Source organism: Condylostylus longicornis, unplaced genomic scaffold, assembly GCF_029603195.1.
Source record: "Condylostylus longicornis isolate FDR11 unplaced genomic scaffold, ASM2960319v2 ptg000004l, whole genome shotgun sequence".
Taxonomy (NCBI): Eukaryota; Metazoa; Arthropoda; class Insecta; order Diptera; family Dolichopodidae; genus Condylostylus; species Condylostylus longicornis.
In genome coordinates, this window is record NW_026577973.1 from 18253211 (window position 1) to 18280986 (window position 27776).

General features: G+C 26.0%; 1 long non-coding RNA gene across 1 annotated transcript in view; it reads right to left on the bottom strand.

The window, feature by feature from the left end:
• Positions 1–27776, bottom strand: part of LOC129608302 (uncharacterized) — a 184823-nt gene that overhangs the window by 85702 nt on the left and 71345 nt on the right. Inside the window, exon 4 of the long non-coding RNA XR_008696883.1 lies at positions 17502–17660. This is a non-coding gene — a long non-coding RNA (uncharacterized LOC129608302). The remainder of the gene's footprint in view (positions 1–17501; positions 17661–27776) is intronic.

The window sequence follows — 27776 nt, forward strand, 5'->3', positions numbered from 1 at the left end:
TTGAGACATCAAATGAGAAAAAAAAGTAAGAAGAACAAGAAGGAGAAAGAGAGACAAATATACACACATATACAAATGTTTAACAAAAACAAACAATAATAACAATCGTAATAACAATCGTATGAAATAAATATGAATATCACTTACAAAAATTTATTTTTATAAGGGAAAAATTCTTAAGGTTTAAATACTTTATAAATATATCCGGGTTCGCTCGATACTGTCTTGTCGGAGAGCGATCATCAGAAGAACTAAATCAGTGGTGTTCAACAAAAGAATTGTTTATTCAACATCGTAATGTTTCATGTATGAACGAACGAAACTACAGCTTGAAAATTCGCTACAGTTAAACCATATTTCATATAAATGTGAAACTGGCTTAAAACAAATTTAAAATTTTCAGAATCAGTAAAGAATTCCCGACATCTTTAGTCCGAAATTTTTCAATTTAGAAAAAATTTTATAAAACATAAAGCATTTAAGTTAAAGAACATTAAAGAGGAGGCTTTGACCTTTTAACTAAAACTATGCTTGTCTTCAGAATTGAATTAAAAATGTATTCAATCGAAAGCTGTAACTCATTTGGAGGCTACTTAACATCATTACTCCATTTATAAATAGCTACATGTACTACTTTTACTCAAAGTTAAACAGAATCACATAAAATATAAGTAGTATGTTAGACCGCATATGTTGAAAGTAACTGATTTAAATTAAACTAATATATATGTATGTATGTATGTATAGAAAAAAATCTAATTTAAGAGAGTGAATTTTCATATTTGTATGTTAATGTATAGCACAAACATTATAATTTTTAATACATAAGATATAAGTAGTATGATAATATAAGATTTTGCTTTTATGCTAATAAGTATGATTTATATTGACATAGATATAAATAAATGTAGAAAAGGTGCTTAAAGGAATTGTACCAAAATAAACATATATAAACACATTAAACTAAATAAAATATTTATACAATATTATTACAGATTATTTGATAAAAGGATCTTGCAGTATACACCAAACTAAGAAGAGAAATATAAACGAAATTTTGTAAGACAAAAACGGGGAAAAAAATCGTAAAGTTTTTCATGAACAGTTATAAACTTAGATTTTATTGCGATTCTTAATTATTATTATCAACAAAATTCTGATAGAACAATTGAATTTGTTGCAGATAAATCTTCAATTTGAAAAAAAAAGAAACAGAAATTGGAGTATTAATGAAGTAAGTAAGCATTGAAAAGAAAAAAAAGTGTCCCAAGAGAATGCACTGAATTCACAAAATCAATTAAGTGCAGTTCCGAATCTAAAATTTTTAAAATTTTTAAATCGAAAACCAGAATACGTAGTTATTTTTCATTGAAGACATCCACAGAATATTTAAAAATTTTACCAATTAATATTGAAAAACAAGTAAAAACGTTTCAGTCGGTATAAACCGATTGAATTATACCCTGCACCTTTCGTTATTGTGTAGCAATTACTCGAACCTGTGAGATCATTCTATAGAAACTTCACGGACATGTCTGACCTATCATTGAACATCCGACTGCCAAGTTTCATCAATCTGACCTTATAATTTTTCAAAATATTTAAAATTAGCTTTTGGAGTTGTATGGTAAGTACCTAAACCTGTCAAGCAATTTCATCAAAACTTCACAAATATATTTGATCTATAATCGGACACACAACTGCCAAGTTTCATGAATCTGACTTTATTATTTTTCCAAATATTAAGAATAAGCTTTTAGACTTGTATGGGATCTACTCGAACCTGTTAAGCAATTCCACCACAACTTCAGAAATATGTCTGACCCATAATTGGACACATGACTGCCAAGTTTCATGAATCTGACTTTATTATTTTTCCAAATATTAAGAATAAGCTTTTAGACTTGTATGGGAGCTACTCGAACCTGTCAAGCAATCGCATCAAAACTTAAGAAATATGTCTGACCCATAATTCGACACACGACTGCCAAGTCTCATGAATTTGACTTTATTATTTTTCCAAATATTTAAAATAAGCTTTTGGGGTTGTATGGCAAGTACCCGAACCTGTCAAGCAATTCCACTAAAACTTCACAAATATATCTGATCTATAACTCGACACACAACTGCCAAGTTTCATGAATCTAACTTTATTATTTTTCCAAATATTTAAAATTAGCTTATGGAAATGTATGGCAGGTACCAAAACCTGTCAAGCAATTCCTCCAAAACTTCGGAAATATATTTTACCTATAATTGGACACATGACTGCCAAGTTTCATGAATCTGACTTTATTATTTTTCCGAATATAAAAAATTTGCTGTTGGAGTTGTATGGCAGCCACCCGAACCGGTGCAGCTATCCCATTATAATTTTTAGAGCATGTGTAGAATATAATTGGACACATGTATACCAAATTTTATATTTATAGCTTTATTAGTTTTTGAAATATTTAAAATAAACTCTTGGAGTTGTATGGCAGCTACCCAAACCCGTTGTCCGACTTAGTCCAATAACAATAGGGTTCGTCCTTGGCACAAAAGAAAAAACTTGTGAAAGTTTGGTGTCGATTGCATTATTCGTTTTTGAGTTATCGTGCGATCGGACGGACGGACGGACGGACGGACGGACGGACGGACGGACGGACGGACGGACGGACGGACGGACATGTCTAAATTGACGCAGAATTTTACGCTGAGCAAGAATATATATATATGTCCATACCGCAGATGACTCCTTCAAGTAGTTACAAACTCCATACCAAAGTTAATATACCCTTCACGAAGTGCAGGGTATAATAATGAAACCAAATATTTTACATTTCTTGGGGAAATTAATTAACAAATTATGTAATGCTGTGATCGCGAATCCCGATATTTTACTCACTGAGCGATAAGATGGTGGACGACTATCATATTCCTCAGAAGGTGGACAGCTTATCCTTATTCTTATTATTGTTGTGGACAAGTTATCCTATGTATTATTAGATTTTCAGTCTAAAAGCTGTTAATCAGACCTTCAGTTGATAATGCAAGAAAATGTTCAAAAAAATGAAATATGCATTAGAAAAGCGGTGAATATTAAAGTGAATAAAAAATGAAAAGGCTAGGTTACACAATTAGACTGTAATTTTAAATAGTGGAAAACTACTTTGCAGTTTTATTAAACGGAACACATTGCAATGTCTCTGATACTAAATTTCGTATTGCTGTTAACTACGATTATCTTGGAACAGAGGAAAACCTTAAATCAACAGACTTTTTTTATGAAATTATTTCTAGTTACAAATTTAGTAAAATTTTCACTGAATGTGTCGTTATGGTTAAAATAAGAAAACTATAGAGAGTTATTCTGCAAAAATTTTTTTGACATCTCAAATTGAACTCTAAAATTCAATTCAATTAAATTCAAAATATTTAATATTTTTTAATTAAATGTAATCAAATGTGAGCTTTTTCTTCTACCAACGTAATTTTAAGCATCTCTTCTACATAAAATTTGTCGACAACTGAAGGGTTAAACAACATCAAAAATTTCTTTATAGAAATATTATAAACCAATATTTTGAACTTCTGATTTAATACACCAAATACTAAATTCTTGAATTTGGAACTAAAATATTTTTTTTCCGTTTTTATTTTACTTTATAAGAAAAACTATTATCATTCATATGGATTATTTTTGTTCTTTCATGTGTTAAAATATTGACAGATTGAACGAACCGAAAAGCAGAATCACATTTAATATTCATTCTGTTATAGAAGAATTAAATCAGCGAAAATACAGCTATTTTAAATTCTCCTTTGGACATTTAAATTTAAAATGAAAATTTGAAAAATGAAAGAAAAAATACAAGGCATATTCAATAAAATCTTGAAAGAATAGTTTATTTTGGGACAATAGATTTTCTTCGAATATTAGTATACTAAAAAATTAATTCATTAGTATGACAGCCCACAGATTTCTTTACCAATAGATTAATATATCAATATTGTCATATACGTATACGTAGGATGCAGGATTAAGAACTGAATTTTCAAAAGTAGCCATAAAATTTAAAGATTCAAGCGTATCACTCAATTCTTCAGATTTATTTAAAATATTTGGAAAAAATTCAATTAAAGGTTTTCATTATTTTTACTAAAATAAAAATAATATTATTATAGAATATTTCAAATTCTTAAAATCCATAAATTATTTTATTAAAAAAATATTTTAAAAACTCGTAAATTATTTGCTCACATCTTAACATTGATGAACCTGAAATTTTCCAGAATATTATCAATGAAAACTAAAATTTCAAGAACTCAATACTTTCGTATTTTTATCTTAAGATTATATTGTAGGTACAGAAAAAATACTATTGTGAGAAGCTGAAATAAAACTTACCATTAAAGATGTTCAAATTACCGTAAAAAGGTGAATTTCTTTTTTTTTTAAAATTTTCTTTGTTTGCTACTTTTTTCCCTTTTGTTTCTTAAAAAATTTTTCAACCAAGAAAATAAGAATCAATTTGTTTCCCGACGTGTGAACCCAGGAACAAGGAACGGCAGTAATTCTTGAGTTTATTGATATCATAAACTTCTTACAAAGGAAAAATTAAAACTCTTTAAAAAATTAATAATAATTGATAGGTTAAGGGCTTACAAATATCCTCTTTGTATATTAAGTTGTATGATCTAATTCGGAGTACAACATGATCTTAAGTGGTTCCAGTATCGTTCTAACATCTAAAGATTATAAAATATGAATTTCGTATATTTCATCAACAATTTTATGAGCTACAAATATGATTTTTCAAAAAAACGGCGTTCTAACAAAAATTGTGGCTAATTAAAAAAGTTTCATTAAAATTGAAATTGAATGACTTACTAGGACTTTAGAAAATTGACAAATTCCGGAAGAATTACTCTTGATTTACAAAATCATCAGTTTTCTCAAATTTTTTAATATCTCACAGGTCAAGTTAAAGTCGTGTCACGAAAAAAATTCGCACATAAAATGAGTCGAGAAAATTACATAATCTAGTTCATACAAATTTTTCATTTTCATAACTTTTCATAAATTTTTATTTTAACTATCAAATTTTTAAAAGATGCTCAGACAGAGTTTAGCACAATATTGTATGTGCTCGTGTTAATGGAAGTGAAGGAAAAAGATGTTCATATGTTTTTTCTTCTTTTTCTTTTTATAATTTAAAAAAATTTTTTTTGAAATTCTTGAAACAGAAAAAAAAAATTCGAGTATTAAATATTTATTATTTATAATAAAAAAAAATTTATTTAATATCTTTCAGAAGAAAATTGGGATTTTCATGGCTGCTCTATTGTGAATATAGAACTGTTATGTATAAAATATTGGATTCACAGTTGATCTCCTCCAGAAAATGAGCCTATTGAAATAATTTGTTTCCTTGTTTCTTTTCTCTATTTAAAGTGTCAAAAAAATGTTTTCTAAAACAATCTAATAATTTAAATTTTTTTATTACATAAAAAATGTCAAAATTTTCATTTTTATAATTTTGGAGAAAGGAGAAAGAAAATTTAAATCTATAATTATCTTTTTTATTTTAAATTTCTAAAAATTATTTTGTACAACGGCTTGTCAATAAGTGCGAGATATAGAATATGTCGTTGAAAAAAATATCATGGATTCTACATTTCAAAAGAAAATTTTTAATTTAATCAGTATTTAGTCACAAAATTAGCCATTACTAGACAACAGCCCTCGAATATTTTACAAAGATCGGAATCACATTCAATTAGACAGTAGTTTAATCAAATTCAATTAGATAGTAGGAGGATCGACTTATATTGGTAAATAATTAGAGTTGTACTTAATTTATATATTGCAGCTGCAACAATTGCCACTTTGAAAATTGAATGATAATTGAAAATGAAATTAAAAATTGAAGTCACATAAATTTGAAATTAGTGCCCTTGGATTTATTTAATTGTTAAATTACGAGTATTCGTATCGTGCTGTCGAAATTTCAGAGTAAACATTTTTCTGTAATTAATTTAATGAAGAACTGATAATGGAAAGAAAAATTTTAAAAAATTGTTGGCAGATTACAATCTGGCTTAATAATTTTTCAAAATCAAATTAGGGGCGTACATATGCACGTATGTATATAAAAAGCTACGTGTTCAAGATAATTACTATTCTAGAACGTTCTTATAATAATTATATAGTTTTCTCAGAAAAAGTGAACTGCAACTTTAATAACCAATTTTTTTTCAAATATGGAAAAAATCGTGAATTCAAAAATTGTTGGATTGTAAGAATTTAAAAATTATTCTACATAGTTATACAATAACTTTATAGAATATAGGACATTCACTCACACCTGTTCTCCATTCATAAACCCAAACCTGACAAAATTTTTGAAATTCCATTTCTCCGAGATTGTAGACTTTAATTTAAAATTATTTTAGTTTCCTTTTACTTTGTGATTTTAGAATAACTTATTTAGTTTCGCTAAAAAGCTAAAATAAATTGAAAAATTATGTAGAGATTAGGTGTTTATTCACGGATTTGTAAATGTTTATTAAAATATTAAAAATAAATGATCATATTAAAAAAAAAATATTTTTTTTCTTGGCATAGAAATTTTATTTCAGCTATGATTGTTTATCTGAAATGATTATTAGTTAAAAAAATTTTATATTCAATGTTAGTACAAAAGAAAGTCATAAATGCTCTCATAAATTCAATTAATGTGACATTGAATTGGTCATAAACAGGGTGGTATTTACCATATTAAGTTAAGGAAAAACGAAATTTTCAAATTCACTTTTTTTTATTTATTGCCATAATAAAATAAAACATTTTAATAGTTTTTGTTGTGTTTCCATGTATACAATTTTTTGTTTTAAATAAAATCAAAAAATTTGACGCGATCATGTTAAAAAAAAGAGAAAAAAATAAATTTTCAGTAATTTTACTCCTTTAATTTTTGCTATATTGTGCTTATTATCAAAAGTGTACCACTTCGTTTAGAATCGAAAAGAAAGTTACCAAAAAGTATTAAAAAAGTATTAAAACAACACATGTATTAGACGTCCGAACAAAAAATTGCTATGAATGATGTCAATTTTTTAATTTACCAAAATGTCTTCAATCACCAAAGAGCTGGTGCACAAGTATGGTTTTCCAAAGAACCGCTTTAATGCGTGCAAATTATTTTGTACAACAAGAAATTTCCATTTTTCTTAAATTTCTTTAAACGTATGCTCAATAAACTACTCTATTAATCAATTTCTATTAAACGTTAGAAAGTAAATACAAGGTGTGCTAAAATCACGAAACATTTTATTTTATTAATAATAAAATATTATAAATTTTATTAATCACGTCAAATTTGGAGAGAAATTTTTAATAAAAGATCCTAACTAGAAAATAATATAATAAAGAAAATGAATCAATTAACCTAATATTTTGGCTACAGTGCTACTATGTACAAAATCGTAACCAGTCCAGTGACACAATAACTACGACATAACCAACCATTTAAACTTTAAATTAAAATTATTTAAACCAACTTGTCATAAGAATATAGAATTCAAAATTTCAATTTACTTTCTAAATAACATGAGCACATTACGAAATCACAATTTCAAAGTTTTCAAAGTGCAAGTTATTGCTGTTAAAAACTTTTGTGTACAATATAACTGCAATCTCAAATCAAAGTCATCAATTTTTCAAAAATGATTTGTAACCCAGGAGATTTAACAAGAAAACCATTTGAATTTCAAGATTCCAATGACTTTAATAAAAAGTATGCACTGACTCATAATTGTAGCTATATAATAAAAAAGGTTTATACATTGTTGTATACCTTTCTGATTCACCCTGTATACATATTTACATTCATAATTATATAAATTTTTAAATGGATGACTTTTAACATGATAGAGTTTTGTTATTTTGTCATTATATTACCAAAAACTGCCAAATACAATGCTTTTAAATATGTGAGAAAGCACCATACTAAGAAAATATATTTATTTATTTTTTATCACTCTTATGTATATTGTAGAGTAGAGTTGATGAAAAATAAAAAGAAAATAAATATATGACATTTATTACTGACTGTTTATATGTTTTCAACACTGATCTATTCACAATAGATTTTTCCTTCTTTAACTTTAGAACACGCTCAGTTGATGTTTGCTTATTTCTATATTTGTATTTGATGTAACATTTTTTCTTTTTCATTAATTCTATTCTGTAATGGTATATAGTGTATTCTATAGAGAGAAAAAAAAATTACCGCCATGTCATGTTAAACATTTTGTAACCTTTCAAAAGCAGTGATCAGTAAAATTGAGCGATGCCAACAAGTGTTCACCTTCACACATTTTTTCATGATTTTTTTTTCATAAATTTTGATTTTAATTTTTTTATTTTCTTAGTTTTTTAAATTTTATCGTTTTAGTGAATTATTTTTACTATTCTCTTCACGATTATTAGAAGGACTTTTATATTTTATTGATGAAAGAAAAAAATTTTGTAAATATGACAATTCAGAATTTTAACCGACATTTTATAAAATTCAATATCTGAATCTACTACATTTCAAGTTAAAAGGAAACATTGCTTTTTCTTTTCATTCACTCTGTCTTAGAAAACTCTCGTGCATTACAAATTCCTTAAAATTTTATAAAATTATCTTAAATGAATAGACGCTAATCCGTTTATTTGTCAAATTCATGAAATAGTCAAAATAAACAATTTTTATTGGAAAATTTTTTGTTCTATTTCACGTGTAACTCGTTCCTTCCTTCACGTAATGTAGACACAATAAAATCACAAGGGCAATTACGTATATTTTTGGCAGTTAATTTTTGTTAATGAATAAATTGGTGGTTACTTATGGAAAAATTGGCCCTTTCTGATTTTGCGGTTGAAGAAATGTTAGCCTCTATCAGTGTATAAGCCTGAATTATATTGTTTACATTTTGTAGTGGTTTCAAGGAAGAAAATTTAAATTCAATGAAGAATGGCGTCATAAAGAAAAATTCAAATACACTTTTCCCTTAAATAAGTGAAACTACTGCTTTTAAATACAGTCTATGTACACCTACCACTATTAAAATTATTACCATTCATAAACGGAACTATTTTTAGGATTGCATATATTTAGGATGAACGATTTATGCAGTCTTTGCATAAATCGTTCATCATAAATAAAGCAAAAATTAATATAAAGAGGGGTTAACATAATGCTCGATTTTAAGGGTTAATTGCGTGAGAAAAATAATTATATTTTTTATTGTCATGGAATTTACCGTTACCTTTCTGCTTTTATAGAAATTTGAAAAAGTTTACGGTTTTGGAAATATAAGGCATCAAATATTCAAATTTTATAAATTTCCAGAGGCGATAACTAGAGAGGGGGTGGAAATGGAAAAAAATTTTCTTCTATCAAAATAAAATATTTATTGGGGTCTAAAAGCTGCTGAAATTCAGGCTCACACAACTTGGGGTTTAAAAGAACGACATCAAAAATGTAGAAAAAACGGATTTTAGATAACGGTAAATTTAAACGGCCATTTTTTTTTTTTTTTAAGATTGACTTTTGTATACCGCGATAGGAGAAGCGAGTCGCTGCCTTTCTGCATTTGCAAAATTTGAAAAATGCTTATGGTTTCATTGCAATAAATAGTTAAAAAATGACATTTTTAGAGTTTTAGAGTAAAAATTTTCTTCTACAGAACTAAGTTTCTTGTAAAGATCTATGTACATGTAAAATTTCAGCTTTCTATATTCAAGGGTGTAGAAGTTTTGTTAGACACACGAACAGATAGACGGACGGAGTGAAACTAATAAGCACTTTTTTTCAAAAATTTTTTGGAAAAGTGCTAAAAACTCGGTAAAGCAAAACTAATGGTTAGACGTTTAACTAGTTTTAAGAGTTTATAACCATTTAGATGCGTTTTAGATTGGGTTAAAATCCCCCCCCCCCCCCTATTAATGTGGTATGACTTTATTGAATTAGCGTTTTACGGTTTGTTTAAGAAAACTTTTAGCTTTTAATTTCTTTTTTAATTAAAAATTATATTTTACAAAATATTAAACTTAATCCAAATCTTATTAAATTACATAAATAAACTTGAGGATTTTACTTGACTGAGCTTAATGGCGTCTGTTCTTCATCTGACAAAATTATATCTTGTCAAAAAAATGTGCTTTCTGAAGTAATGGTTCACAAGTAAAGAATAATGGCTTAAACACAATAACGCGTAGCGGCAATTAAACAAATACGATCTACCGCTTTAAGCACGTCTGTCAAATTGTATTCCTACATTAAAAGGTCTGACTACAGTTTAAGTTCGCCTATCTTTGTCTTTCGATGATTTGTAATAAGTGAATTACAGTTCGTTTCCTCTTCTTATAAGCGCTTATAAACTAAAATGTAAATTTTTGAATTGTTTTTAATTTCATTGCAATTTTAAATAAATTAATTTAGAAAGATATTGTTAATTTACGACAGCAGTTATTTTATGAAAAAGTGTTTAAATACACTTTAATATTGAACGAACCTTTTAATATACGAAAATTACAATTCATTTTGTAATAAATTAGCAAATTTTTTTTGGCGAAAATGAGAAAATAAATACAAAAATAATTAAAAATGTCTGCGTCTTCTTTATAGCTACGACATGTCGCATTTTTAATATAACCATGAACTATACAAAATGCAATTATCTGAGTCTTAAAATTTCTGATTTAAGTTTAATTTAATCGTATGTAAAGTAGAGTTATTATGAAGATTTCAAATTAATTGCGAAATTCATGAGAAAAAAAAATTAAATGTTTGTTAAAAAAATAACTTTCAAATTTAGCGAGTAATAAAAAAAACGAAGAAAAGTTAAAAAATATCAAAAAAACTGCTAAGATTAAAAAAAAACTCTTTGTTATAAATATGAAATTAACTTGACGTATGTCTTGAGTAATAAAATTAAACAGAAATTCATATGTATCTAACTGAAGTCAACTATAATTTTTTAAGATCATCAAATACGCGTCATTTAAAAAAAAAAACTCTGAATATTTTAAGAGCTCCGATTACTCCTTCCATCTTTACAAAGGGAAAAATAAGAAAACAGTCCAATGAAAAATATCAATTTCATACTCTTTTCGTTTACTATTCCCATAAATTATAATTGCATTGTGACTTAAGAAGACGTCACCAATTATGACATTAAACCATAAAATAGAATTTTTAAATCTCTATGTAAATATGTACAAAAAAGTTATTTTAAATTTTTTATTAGGTCTCATAAAAAACTTTCTGTCTTTATGATTTTATAGTATTCTTTTTTCAGAGAAATTTCATATGATATGCACAATAAAGTCAAGAGGTCCTCAAAAGATATACGAGTACATACCGCATATTTTATTAAATTATTAAATTTACTTTTTGTTTTTAATTTCAAGTTCTCATTTCATTCAAAATTTTGATTTTTTTTTTTTTTCCTAAAATTTTATACACTTCAGAGGTACTTCCTTTCTATAATTAAAAGAAGGATGTTTTAAAGCAAAAATTTATAATTTTCATATTTTTTTAAAATTAAACATTTAATTTTTATTTTATATTATATACATACATACATCATATCATAATTTATAATCATAAAGGAAACTTTATGGTAGAATAGGAAAAATTAAAGCAGTCAATGTGATCAGCAATCAAATCCAACCACATTGTTGATTTTTTAAATGGTAATTAAAATGACGTAGCCAATTTTAAAGACTTCTTAAGTCAACTGTTTGGTATAATATAGTCTGAAATTTTTTTTTAGTTTTGATGTGATTTCTAGTATAAATGTTCGATTACTTTTATCTAAGCTCTTTTGCCAGCTGCAAAACTTCATTATTAAAGGTGACATTAATTCAATATAGAACAAATAATTAACTTCTTTGAGAAACATTTGTTATTAATTAAAATTTATTTTAAATCAAAAAACTAATTTTAATTTTGACGTAGAATCAAATGATTCCTACATATCTGTAGAAATCTTGAAATCAATTGAAGACAACAGATATACCTGTTCTCTAAAGACCAATTGTATGCATATTTACAGTTATTTACAGAACGACTTCCAAGCTTTGCACATGCAGACTATGCGGAATAGATTAATGTGCTTATAATATAATTATATTATATGAAATTATTTCATTTTAAGTTTTTTATTCGTCATCAGTAAATAAAATAATTTTTTGTCTAACAGTGTCATCAACAAAATTAGCTTTTAATGAAAATATACTTAGTAGAAGGAAAATTCTGACGTCCATTCTAATAAAAACTCTTACGTCTAAAACACAAATGCGAAACTATGCTCTCTAAATTATTTTTTGTTTTGTTTATTCCCCTTATTATATTTAAAATGTAACCCATCATAGTATAAAATTTCAGTGGTTTGAAATGGTTAAAAAGTTGAAAAATTAAATGTGCTACTACATAAAACTTTAACACTAAAAATCGTTCAATTTTAGCTCTTTTTCGCTATTTTGTTGAACATATGAAATTAAGTTATAGTACTTTTGTATCAAAGAAACTTGCTGAATTCAAGTACTTTGAATAAATTTCAAAGCATAACAACATTTCTTTCAACTTCCAAACATTTGCGGGAAGATAGAGAAAACCTTTTTTAAAATTCTTGAATTGCATTAATTATTTGCCTCTTAACTTTCTCTTTTTTAGCAAAAAATTTAAATAAATTCAAATATTAAACTTTGCTATTTAAAAAATATGTGTTTATGTACTTACTGGCTCTTGCATTTGTTTCGTCTTCCTTTACTTACCTGAAAATTAAAAAAAAAATGGTTATTAGTTAAATTTGTTTTCCAAAAATAAACAAAGTGAAAAAAATTGTAATTTCCAAAGAATCGTAACTTTAATATTAGTTTTGACTATAGTAAAAAAAGCTGCTGTGAATTTCTTTTTCTTTCGTGGAAAAATTTTTTTGGTATAAGAGCAGAGTAACTTTTCAATAACATTTTTCCAACTCAACCATAAGCAAATTAAATCTTTTAAATATTACTAAATTTTAAGCTTTTTTGAAAAACAACTTTTTGCTCTTAAATATCGTCGATATTATTTACAGTCAAAAAATGCTTTTTTGAATTTTGGAACTATTGATGCAATCAAAGTCAACTGGTTCATAGAAAATGAATAAACAAAATGGAAAGCTGATCTTAATAAGAATCCCTTATTATAGGGGTAAATTCTTCTTCTTTGGAAGGTAAGTTCTAGATTCTAGGCTTGAATGTTCTTAAACTTTTAAAGTCAATTAAGAATGTATGCCAAATTAATTCATTTTCTACTTTCGTGGAACTCTTTCTGTAAATGACTCTGAACACGATCAATTATGGGACACATTAGTTTTGTTTTTTTTTATTAAATTAAGCAATAATAAAGTGGGAAAAGATATTATAAATTCTCATTTAAAAATCAGATTAATTTCAATCATAAAACTGCAAGACTTCGTATAGATTAAAAAAATTAGGATCAAATTCACAGTAAAAGCATTTTTTTCGTAACTCTGAATTCCGAATTATGTAGTCTTTAATACTTCATAACAGCCAAGTGTTTAAAAAAATACTATTTTTCTTTTATTTTACATAACCGAGCTATATTTTTTTGTACATTTCTACAAATTATGTTAAAATTTATTGACACTTTCATTGAAACTATTTATTTTCTCGTAATCCCCACAATATTAAAATGTCACAAGTTCATACATACATGTGCATTAACAAAAATAATTAATGTGTGCGTAATTTACACATATTAAAAAAATAATTATTCCAAGTATATAAATATGTTTTTTTAATTGATTAATTAAAAATTTAATTTCACATGTTATAAAATAATAATGATTGTAATAACTTAATTATCGGTTCTTAAAATGTTATACAAAAAAAATATTAATAATAATAAAACAAAACCCGAAATATGAAAATAAAATTGTCAATTTCATTTAATTTCCTAACACCATTAATTTGTCACAATACCACATGCACATAATTACCGCACCTCAAAACACAAATAAATAAATAAATGTATATTTATAATATATATACACATGTGAGTGTAAGTGCAAGTGTTTTATATTTTGAGTACAATAATTAAAGAAATCTCAGAAATAAAATTTTCTAAACAACTCTCGGTGGCAATTAATGTTGATTGATTGATATAGAGTTGTCATAAGCTGAGAGTGTTGATTGATTGATAAAGAGTTGCCATAAATAGTTTAGAAACAAAAGCTTGAATGCATAACTGAACTATTGTTATATAATGTGTTTGAAGTTCGGTTCAGAACAATATTTGGAATATCAGGTATTTATGATAAATAAAGTGCCTTTTGAATTAATTTGACCAAGTCTCAAATTTTGGAATTTATAAAAAGCAAATATCTGTTATCAGAGAGAAAACATAAATAATTTGTACTCACTTCTTCTTTTATGAAGTAAATTCAGTTTAATTCTGTAGAAATTTCAAAACATTTATAATTTCCCGGAAACAATTGGAAAGTTCACAAAATATAAGCCTTTATACATATATAGTAAATAAAAAAAACAAAAGAATGACCGCATCATCATAATCGATTTTGCAAAATTTTTCTCAGAACCTCAGTCTAGAACCTTAGTGAACTAATTATTTGAAGTTTATGAACTTATTAACTTGAAGAGTTCTTCAATATCTTTTCGACAATATTTCACATTATTATATATTTGACACTTTTCAGTTTTCATCCTTGCTCAGATGGTGGTATTACCATATTTTGTAAATTGTTTTTTTAAGTCTCTCAATACTCTTTAAAAGGCCTTAGATTAAGTAGGATCGATTCAAAAGAATGTTCATGTACAGAAGTTATAGTGATATTTGAGATATTTTTTTCTTTTGTATCTCGCATGCATATTTTTTAAAATTTTTCTTGAAACATTCAGAGTCGATTTTCCTAAAAATCGCAGAACATAATTTATAAAACTGTAATTTGGACATTTTCTGACTTAATATCATCAAACACCCTTTTCTCTAAGTCATCAGGTTTAGATTATCTGGAATGAAATTTCTTATACTGTATTCATAACATGAAAAAATTATAAAATAATAGGTATTAGAAACACGTTTCCCCCAAAAAATAAGCACCCTATATCTAGAGTTTCTAGTTACTTATTAACAGAAATAATTTTGCTTTTAGTAATAAAGAAGTGATGAAAATTTATCAACGTTTTTCTTGAAGAACAAAATATTTTCATATTTTAATTCTTACATATTTTTTGAATATTTTCTAGATGAGCACACAAAAGGAACAACAAATCATCACGAACCTAAAGAGTTTTTTTAATATGTATGTATGTGTACCTGGTATTACAAAAATTCTTAATAATTAAATAAAAAATTTAAATTAAAAAACATCAAAACACAAAAAAGAATCAAAAGTGAAATTATACGATAAATACATAAAATTGGCGCCTGTCCAATGATAAATACCTGTTTGATGAAATATTTTACAGTCTATAGCACAAGAGGAGAAACGAAAAATAAATTTTCTTCTCGGCAATTTATGATACATTTGCACTAGCGCATATCTCCCTCAAAATATGTGAAAAAACTGCATTTCTTCAAAGTGCAACTCTTCTGTTTTACACTCACTAGATTACTACACGTATATGTATGTAAGTCGACACTAAATAAATACACACATAATTCGTATATGTGTTTATATTTCCAAAATAAACGTGTTTGTACAATTGTAGTTTAAGAATCGAGAAAAGTTTCTAATTGAAAAAAACAATTAACATTAAAATAAGAGAAACGGAAATTAGAATGCTAAAAATTATTAAAAGAAAATTTATTATGAATTTTAAATATTTTTGATTTTTTTATTATAATTTGCTGTTGTTTTTGTTCTTGTTATTATTATAATACTATTTTTTTAGTTATACATTCATCTGTTTCATATTTATGACTTCTTGGTTACGATTTTATGAGTAATGACTTTTTTAATGAATCAATTTAAGTGTAATGTGATAAAAATGCTTTAATATGAGGCCAATCGATGCATACACGTGAACATTATAATGCATCTAGCGGAAATAAGTCTAAATCAATATAAAATTACCCATAACGCTTTCGAACTTTTCCAAGAAAAATTATGAAAAACGTGCTTATTTTTTCTCTGCCCGTTCGTCTGTCCGTGTGTCTGTTTAAAAAGCTTCATTTAAAATAATACGCCAATTTGTTACAAAATTTTAAATAAATACTAGAAAATTATTGCTCTGGAAGAAAATTTTCACCTATCTCTAAAAGTTATAGCCTCTTAAAGTCACCAAAATGCTATTTTTTAACTTTCAATTTTATCAAAACCACATCAAAAAACAAATGCGAAAAAGCGACATTATTTCTTCCATGGTGGAAAAGCAAAGTTAAACATTGAAATGACAAGGTGGCCGTTCAAAACCATTTCCACTTTTCATTTCTTAAGTGCTATTTCACAGAACCTTAAAAATGCTTCTATATAAAACAATAATTTGATACGAATTTATTATTATTCGATTAACTGAAAATCAAATGGTGAATGTTTGATCACAATTTAGTATTGGAACAAATTTCCTTGGAATTTATTATACAAACTCAAGGTTTTGGCAATATTAAAGGGCGGGCAGTATAATACTTTTCTAAACTAGACAATATATTTTGCGGTTGCTTATGTGCTGATCACATGAGGAGTTTTAAAAATAGAAGCGTATATTTATTGGGCCGTACGTTTCACAAAAGTGCATATTTGAACATTTCAAAAACATTTCAAAAATTACATAACGGACAAATAAAACGCTATATGTCATCTTTGAAATTCGCTCAAAAAATTTAACCTAAATTTAAAAATAAATTAATTTTATCAATATTTTAATTAATATAAAAATTTTTCATCATAAAATCAAACTGCTTTCACGCTATAATAAAATTCTTTAAATAAAATCTAACGAATTTCGTTTGTAGGTACGACGTAAAAATTTTAACGTAAACTACGTTAAAAAGTTTAATTTATTTAATTTTATAATAAATACAGTGCTGTATTAAAATAATGAAACACTAACTTAATAGCATAAAGGTCCAGGTCAAATAATTTATAACACGAGTTCAATATCAATGACATATTATTTAAAATTGCTAACTTACAACATAAAATAATTTAAATATTTGATTTACTCAATCTAAAAACTCGCTAAAATTCAAAAATATTTCTGGCTCATTTTCGATAAGAATATAACAAACATGGATCACAAATGCCCGGCTAAGTTAAAATATTCTAGTAAAATTCGATAAAATTCATTCACAAATAGATAAATTAGAAGATAAGTATGCAAATATTAAATTATTTTACTCAAAAAAAATTATTTTCTTTTATGTTTTAAGAATTTAAACTTAAGAATCTTCCACCAAAATAAATAATTATTTAGCAAATATAAGGATTAAACTTACATTTATCATATTTTCCTTTCATATAAAATACTGCAATACAATTTGATTTCAAAATGTTATTTCAAAAGCTGCAATTATTTTGTTGTTTTTGTTATACAACAAGATGTTCTTTAAAGATTTTAGCTTATAACAACACAGAACTCAAGCAAAACTTGTAAACTGTAAAAAGATTTTTAAAAAGTACAATATTTAAATCAAAGATTCTAGGAAGAGATTTGCAATTACATATTTTATTCCAAAAAAGAATAAAAAAAAAATAAGAAAATATGCACATATGTATAACAGATTTTATTGAATTTTAAAATTAGTTAAAATTTATGATTTACAAAACCAAAGCTATAATTAAAATAATTAAAAATAAAATAAAAGAAAACTTCAAATTAATAGAGAATGTTTAAACAGAGATTTAATAAGAAAAGAAGGAAGAATATTTTCATTTCAAACGAATCGTTGCACAAAAAAAATTATTAAAGAAATATGAAGTTGTCTTAAGTCTACCTTAAACTTTGGTTTTCTAATAAATTTTATAGTAAATATGCATTAATCTTACAAATATCCGACCAATGAAGTGGTTATGACACCGGTCCTTTCCTTTGCAGATTTGTACAACGGGGGCAACAGTGCACCGCGACCACTTATAAGGATTGATTGTGCGTCTACAACACATGCTCGAGACCCACCCTCCTGATGAGTTCAAGCAACTTGTGAAGCCCGAATGACCGACACTTCGCCGACGTGAGAACAAAGCGCCCCCTCCTCCCTCCTCCTATGAACAAGGGCATTACACTCCACCAGAAGATAGACCGAAGTCCCCCCATTCTCCCAATAAAATCTGCAAGTGTACCCCCACTTTCCAGCACAGCCGATTGAGGTCTTCATTGACCCGACAAGACCCCGGTGCGAATAGGTAATTTATTCCTTATTTTAATTTTTCTTTCAAAAACCGAAATTATAATTTTTCTTTTCATTTTTCCATCTTTCTAGCACTATGTAGTAACCAAACGTGAAATAGGATTTTTATTACCGAAATTGTTATTTTCTTTTTTTTGTAAGGTGATAAATTAAATGCCGCATACTGTCAATATAAAAACTGAACAGATTAAATTTTCTTTGCACGTAAAATGTCAACACATTAGAGTGTTCAGCTTCGTATGAATTAATCTAAAGAATTCAATTTTTTTTTTAAAGTTTTTACTACCAAATTTAATATTGTACGAATTTCAAAGACATAGGGCTCGTACAATATCAAGTTATAAGGATATTCAAAAATTCAGATCGTGCATATCACACGTCTTCACTCAAATTTACAAAAATCCAGTAAATTTGTAACTTTCAACTAAAATAAAGGAATTTGAATTTCATTAATGTAAAAAATATTTAAGAAAAATATTTTTTTTTATTTTATTAAATAGTAATTAAAATTTTGGTGATGACAGATATTTGACACACTTATTTAAGGGGCTATAATTTGCGCAATTATATTGATAATTAATAAAAGAGTGGCGACAAAAAGATTTTAAGATAAAAGATTTAAAATTTCTTAAATTTCGATCGTTTTTGTTTTCATATTGTGGCGCTTATTTTGAACAATTTAAATACATAGATACACCAATATTCTTGATTGAAGTTTATAAATAGAAATTAGAAATGAGGTGTGTTTAACATATTTATAATCTACTTTATATGTTTTTAAATGTGAACGAAGGTTAATCTTAGGCAGAAAGAACACAAAGGAACTAAAAATTAAAAAATAAAGATATTTATAATTAAATATGTCAAATTTTAGGAACGTGCATAATTGAAAAAATTGGATTTTAGAATTTCTTTTTGTTTTTGGAATAATTAGGGTTAAATACAATTTAAATGTGCTGCTATTTAGGCGCCTATTCGATGATTTTAATCGCATTTTTAAATAATTAATGAATACTTTAAATGCAAAGTATTTAAAGTATTCATTAATTATTTAAAAAAATTACAAAGTATTTAAGTATTTCCCATTGCTGTTAGCAACAAGTTTTCTATGTCAATTTTCAAATACACGCTAACACTTTATTCCAGCTTTCTCACGAAATAATCACAAATGAAGTGCTACCATCAAATTAACAAATTTTATTTTTTGGAAAATATTAAAAAAATTGCCTATTTTTTATTTCTCTACAAAATTAAAATTATTTTTAACCTTTAATATTATAAAGTTTACCTATGTGATTTTGCTGTTACGTTACACATATTTTCCATCATTTTTATTATTGTTTCACACTTTTCATTTCTTCACCTTACTAACACAATTATTTTATTATTTGAATTTATTTTTAAAAATTATAAAAATAAATTTAAAAAATAAAAACAGAAGAAAATTAAATCAAATTTTAAATAGCGAATATTAAAAGAAATTATGTAGTATTTTTCAGAAAATTAAATCTTCCATTCATAAATTTTCTCTTAGAAACACGTGCATACATACATACATAAATACTTCAACAATATTAAAATAGCATATATACGAGTATTATATAGTAGATATAGCGAGAATTATGTGTATTCATTATTATTGTAAGAAGCAAGGTGATATAATTTTTAAAATTGTGGCAAAGAGTTGGCATTTTAAGCTATAACGCGTCATATGTGTGATGTAATATTAATTTTATATTCAAGTTAACTTATTCCATCGACTTTAAATAAATATAAATATACAAATGTATGTATGTAACTGAAAAAATATGTGACATGTTGAAATTGAAACCCCTTACAATACCATTAATAATATTAGTCCCGTGTCGATAAAGTTTTGGACTTAAGTTTTGGACAAGGATTTATTTAAAGTTTTAAACTTATAAACTTTAAATAAATCCTTGTGAAAATACAGTATTTTGGGCCCAGACCAATTAGATTTTTCGGAACTCGTCTCTATATTTCGGAAAAGTGTTTCAGAAAATCCGGTCCACTCCTTAAATTAAAAGAGGCGTGTGTGCAATCTCTTTAGAATTACCAATATTATTCACTTAAAAGTTTGTCATTCCGTCAATTTACAACAGTTTACATAAGAAAATTGCAGTAGATATTAGGGTGAAATTGGAAGAACGAATTCTTCATGTTTTTCATATTTCAATATATATGTAATTAGAATTTGAGTTACTGAAAGCAAAATTTGACGTAATTCAGCAATATGGTCGCTTCGAGCAAAGAAAGTTCAACAGAACAATTCTGCACGAGAAAAAAGTAAAAATAATTATTTGAAACAAAAATTCATGTCAAATAAACAAATGCCAAGATACTCGTAAAAATTAATGTCAAATTCGAAAAATAATATAAAAAAATTGTAATCTTAAAATGCTTGATTTAAAACCAATTATATGAATCGAAACACTTTTGATTCTTGCCCAAAAAGCTATTGTTTTACTTTGACTACATTGTGTGTGTGTAGTTATAAAGCGAAATATTTTTGAAATTTTATATGCCATTAAATAAAACGCACAAGCATAAAAGGACCACCGCTAATGGTTATTGAATTTTATAGTAATTGAGGTTGATGTGATTGATCATCCATTCTTAAATGTTTTGTTTTAATGAAATTATTGTAAAAATTTACAAAATAAATTTTTAAAATCGTAACCATAGAGGAAAAGAAGATTTTCACTCTATGTAATTGTGTTTTTTTTCCTTATTATTATAAAAAATATTTATAAAATATTTAAAGTAAAACAAATAAAGATCAAAAAAAATATATGAGACACAAAAATTGAACAGAGAAAAAAAGTGCACCCACGTCCAAGTTTATGAATAAATTTACTGAGAAAAAAAAATTTTTTTTTTTTTTGGTTATAAATTAAATTTTTTCAAATATAATAAATAAATAAACGCAAAAGAAAATATTATTTTTGCATTGAAACAATTAAATTGTCGCCAAATAAAATAAGAATGAAACGAAAAAAAAAAAATCCGGTTACTAGTTATTTTTACTTCACATTGTTGTCTCTGTCACTCTGCCACTATAAAATATCGACATCAAGCTTAACCACATGAAAGTGGGAATCAAAAAATTTAAATAAATAATTATTGTTTAAAAATTTAACAAAATATTATATTTTGTGTATTGTTATTGTATGCATTTTTAAATTTAAAAATATTTTAAATAAGATCCAAATTTTGGCAGTTGCTAAGTAACCTTCAACCACTTGACAATTAATGAGATCAACTAATTTTCTTTTTTCCAGTTGCCATTTGCTATAATTAGTCATATTTTAAATTTCTGCAAAAAAATATCAACGCAGGTTTTTAAATAAAAATTTAAGTCATGTTCATTGCTTAGCATGATTATGTACAAATCCTATATATCTTGCATATAAGTATGTATGTACATTTGTAAATCTATAGTATTCGACTGTTTATTCAATTCAATGCTTTTTAACAAAATTAAAATGTATTTTAATAAGAAAGGCGAATCTCCAAAACGTAGTCCGCATTTTAAATATTACATCTTCTTATATTTCTTAATTATAATTCTAGTGATATGGCCTATAGAATGTGTAAACTGTAAAATAAGAGCTTTTCTAAACTGTAAGTATGTAAAATAAGGACTTTGCTAAATTTTTATAATGAGTTTAAAAAATTCTATGCCATTTCATAATTATTTTTCGATATTTATTTTGAGATTTTTTTCTAATTGGAAATCTTAAATACAAGAAAAATTTTTAAAATAAAAGTACTTTCGCACAGGTGCCAACGAATGATTTTCAAAGGTACTCGATAACAGCCACTACAATATACAGCTCTATATAGTTCATGTTAAATAATAGCACTGTATTTTGAACATTTCGTAAATAAAGGTTATTTAATAAAATTATAGGATAGCTTCCGACTCATGCAATATCATCCATATTAATTGAGAATAATGGCACAATATATTTTTTATGACCAAACAAATGTTAAAGTTTTGGGATAGCAATTGTAATAGAACTGATACTCACTATGGTAAACCATTTGTAAATTTTTAAGTTATCGCTAATAAGAACAGACAACGTTACAATCAAGCGATTAATTTATAACAGACAAACAGAGATTCGCACCAATATCATTAAAATGATATAATATTCTTCATTTAAAATAGCATAAACTAGAATTTCGCAACCAAAATGAAGGAACACTAAAATTGTTCTTGTTACTTCAGAGTTTTTAAAGTTCTAAAAGTCTTCATTTTATCTGAAGCGGTTTCTGTTCACTATGACTAAAGGACAAAATTTATTTTAAAAATTGGAAAATAGAATCTTAAAAAATTTACAATGTAACAAAAGCTTGTTGGTTATTTTTTACAAAGGTGAAAATTTTGAACTTGTATTGACTGCAATCTTCAGTAGACCTCTTCCTTTATATTGTATAAATTTTGAGTTTTTATGTAACAATTTGCTTCTCCTCTTTTCAAATTTAAAAATTAAAATCTTATTTCTTTCCTCAACTACTCATAACGTTATAAAATATTATTTACATTCAAAATTTTAATACAACATAAAGATTTTAATCAAAATAAACTAGACATTGCAATCATCCCCACAAAACAAGAATTACAAATCCAATTAACAACTTGTTGATTTTTTTTCGAAAACTCTTCCGGTACAATTTTAGATGTACTATAAGTACAACAAAAGAAAAAATATTATTAATTTTCCAATGTTTAATTTTTAGATATAGAAAGACAACGACAACAGAAAGACGTAGAACTAAAAAATTTCGTTTTCCTAACCTTTAAATTAATACAAAAAATAAAAAAAATGTTTTTTTTTTTTCCAATTTTCTGTGACTAAGGCAACAAGTTGGCTAGTTTCCAAATAGCAAAGCAAAAAAAATTTGCAATATAACAAGAAGCGAAGTGATTCTAGTCTTAAATATTTTCCTCACTCATGTGATCATCTTATATTTTGCTTTCTAATATTTTTATGTGAAGTAAAAAAAATTGCACTTACATCACTTTTTTTTTTGTGGTACTAAGAGAAATGCGTTCGTTCTGCTATAGCTAATAGTTGATCTAATTAAAATCTTAATAAGACGTACACACTTGCATGAAGAAGATGACTTAGTTTTTTTGGTTTCTTTTTGTTTGATAATTATGAAGTAGACAGACAGATAAATGTCGGGCAAAAATAAAGAAAAAAGCAAAGTATATAAATTTTACCATTTCTATTAATAATTTTAGCTTATGAATTTTTTTTACTTTCGAAGAATATACAACTTGCAGCAATATTTTTCATATTCATCTTAAAATTAAAATTTAACTTTTATTCAAGATAGCTTATGTAAATTAGTGCAATATTTAGTGCATTCAGACAAAAATCAATTCAGTTTGAGAATATAATATTGCATATATGTACGTAGGCTCAACTTAAATTTCAAGTCTTATACGAATGTTATTTTGCGATAATTTCAAAAAATAAGACTGTTTTTAGCACTGATAACATATATTAATATCTTGGCGATGAAAACTACAATAATAACGGAATACATTTTCAATTTGCAAATCAAATGCATGTTACCAGATGTCTACATTGACTGAATCATACGGAGTACATTAGTATATTAAATTTTGTTTCTATACAAATATAGTTAAATAAAACCACTTTTCAGATACAAAGAACACAATATTTCATTATTTTTCTGTGTTTAGCATTTCAAAATTTTTGAAAATGTGAAATTTTTGGCATATTTCCAAATAATTTTAGAAAAAGTCCCTTTCAATTTCACTTCATTTGTCCGACTAACGGTTTAAGTTTATATCGTTTTATGAACAGAATTTTTAAGTTAAGAAACGAGTAATATCTGCTATTAGAATAACTGAAAGGCAAATGTCAGATTACTGGACTAACCATTAAAATTATCAGCTACGTAACGATGGTTTTTCGTTTATTTTTGAAGTGATTTTTTTCCAAAACTGGATCTCGGATCATTCTTATATTTCAAAATGTTATACAATCGAAATTTTATAAAAGTAGGAATCTAAACAAGGACCAATTGTGCTCCTACTTAAATAAACTAATAAAAAAAATTGAAAATATGTAGAACTTTTTTGAAAAATATTAATTTATGAATTTATCCTAAATGTATGCAATTTTACATTAGTAGAGAATTATTTTAATAAAATATTGCTTTTGTTATTTAGGCTTAGAATTAGATAAACTCTAATCTTAATCGGAAATGTGCAAATTTACAAACAATTTATTTAATCAACTAAATTTTTTATTTTACATGATTTTTATTTCACTTTTTTCCATTATTTTATTTTCAATACAATGTTATTCCTCAAAAATACCAAAACTCTCGAATTTGATTTAATTTCTTTTTCCAAAAATATACAAACAACCACATATGCACATAAGTTTTATACAATATTATGCATATGTAAATTTACATATGTACATATATAAATTTATTGTTAATTTCATTCGTTCTATTACGGTAGCTGAAATTTAAAATGCATCTTTGAAAATTTAAATGAAACATGTAAATTACCTATGTGAGATATCTATGTGTATCTGCACCTCATGTATAAAAGCAAAAGCATTATTATAAAAATATTTGAAATCTTGCCATTTATAAACAATATAATTTATCTTTAAAATAACGATATGAAATAAGATGATGATATTATAATTTATCCGTATAAGAAAAATGTTGAAATAATTTATAAAAAATTCAATTTTAAATGAACATAAGAGAAGAAAAAAACTGAATTTCACTTTGGCTATCATTTAGAATGATTAGTTAACTTAATCGAGTTGAAACGGAGCATCACTTTGTTTTCATATCAAAAATGAAGTAAAAAATTCTATCAAATACATAAAATATCAAAAATTCAAAATTGTATATACAGTAAGAACCAAAAATTAATAAATTGCTAAAATATTTTAGAAGTCTATATGTTCAATCAACGATTATTGTAGATTGTAGATTGTTGAAGCGAACTAAATGCAAAGGAACTTCTCTCCTCCCATTGCCGCAGTCAGCCATGGCCTATTGTAGCCACTCACATAACCACTTAAAATAACCCAGTTGCAAGAAAATACCCGGAAAAATCCTTCAGGGAGTTGGCAGAATCTACACAAAAGAGAGTCCGATTTTCCCAGTTTGTGAGGATGATATTTCATCGGACAATGTCTAATGAAGAAACCAGTAGCAACATAAACCCGGTTTCGGTCCATCCCAAGCAGTTCTAAGAAGAACTTCCTTGAGCAAGATCGAAGGAACAGTTTCGAATTATGAAATCCCTCAGGAGCCTTCCAGTGAAGATTCGATTGCCCCTCAGCAATTCGCCAAGTCTGCACCTATCGGCAGAAATTGACGGTCCACAGAATAGGAAGGGCTGAACGAAAAGAATCTCAAATAGCCCCAACCCGTCAACAGTCTCGCATTCAAATGAGCGTTACTCTGTTTGTTGATGCTCTGTTTGTTGTTTTCATTATGTACAATGCAACATAAATTTGTTTTCTAGTGTTCAACATTTTATTATGATAACCGTTTGGCATTTACAATTATTGTTAAAAGAACAATAACAATTACAAAAGGACAAAAATTCAATATATAATATCGTAAAACAGAAAACGGAGTGACTATGTAAATATAAAATTGTACATAGGTTTTAGACAATGTTGTAGTTTAATGTTTTCATCACTATATGAATTGCCGGTAAGAAAACTGTTGAATTAACTATAAAATAAGTTTTAATGAAGCCAATTGATTGACAATGAATTTAAAATTACTGAAGCACGGTATTTCAGTATATATGAAGTATTTCATAAAGAAAAGTAAAGAAACTCTGATATGTGGAAGATATATAACTGCAAACCCATTTCATATAATAAGGAAGCTCGTGGTTTGATCCAGTCGTACGATTATGAAATGTGTTAATGAATACCTACAAAAAGTGAAAGAAAGATATTAGGGTGAAATTGGAAGAACGAATTCTTCATGTTTTTCATATTTCAATATATATGTAATTAGAATTTGAGTTACTGAAAGCAAAATTTGACGTAATTCAGCAATATGGTCGCTTCGAGCAAAGAAAGTTCAACAGAACAATTCTGCACGAGAAAAAAGTAAAAATAATTATTTGAAACAAAAATTCATGTCAAATAAACAAATGCCAAGATACTCGTAAAAATTAATGTCAAATTCGAAAAATAATATAAAAAAATTGTAATCTTAAAATGCTTGATTTAAAACCAATTATATGAATCGAAACACTTTTGATTCTTGCCCAAAAAGCTATTGTTTTACTTTGACTACATTGTGTGTGTGTAGTTATAAAGCGAAATATTTTTGAAATTTTATATGCCATTAAATAAAACGCACAAGCATAAAAGGACCACCGCTAATGGTTATTGAATTTTATAGTAATTGAGGTTGATGTGATTGATCATCCATTCTTAAATGTTTTGTTTTAATGAAATTATTGTAAAAATTTACAAAATAAATTTTTAAAATCGTAACCATAGAGGAAAAGAAGATTTTCACTCTATGTAATTGTGTTTTTTTTCCTTATTATTATAAAAAATATTTATAAAATATTTAAAGTAAAACAAATAAAGATCAAAAAAAATATATGAGACACAAAAATTGAACAGAGAAAAAAAGTGCACCCACGTCCAAGTTTATGAATAAATTTACTGAGAAAAAAAAATTTTTTTTTTTTTTGGTTATAAATTAAATTTTTTCAAATATAATAAATAAATAAACGCAAAAGAAAATATTATTTTTGCATTGAAACAATTAAATTGTCGCCAAATAAAATAAGAATGAAACGAAAAAAAAAAAATCCGGTTACTAGTTATTTTTACTTCACATTGTTGTCTCTGTCACTCTGCCACTATAAAATATCGACATCAAGCTTAACCACATGAAAGTGGGAATCAAAAAATTTAAATAAATAATTATTGTTTAAAAATTTAACAAAATATTATATTTTGTGTATTGTTATTGTATGCATTTTTAAATTTAAAAATATTTTAAATAAGATCCAAATTTTGGCAGTTGCTAAGTAACCTTCAACCACTTGACAATTAATGAGATCAACTAATTTTCTTTTTTCCAGTTGCCATTTGCTATAATTAGTCATATTTTAAATTTCTGCAAAAAAATATCAACGCAGGTTTTTAAATAAAAATTTAAGTCATGTTCATTGCTTAGCATGATTATGTACAAATCCTATATATCTTGCATATAAGTATGTATGTACATTTGTAAATCTATAGTATTCGACTGTTTATTCAATTCAATGCTTTTTAACAAAAT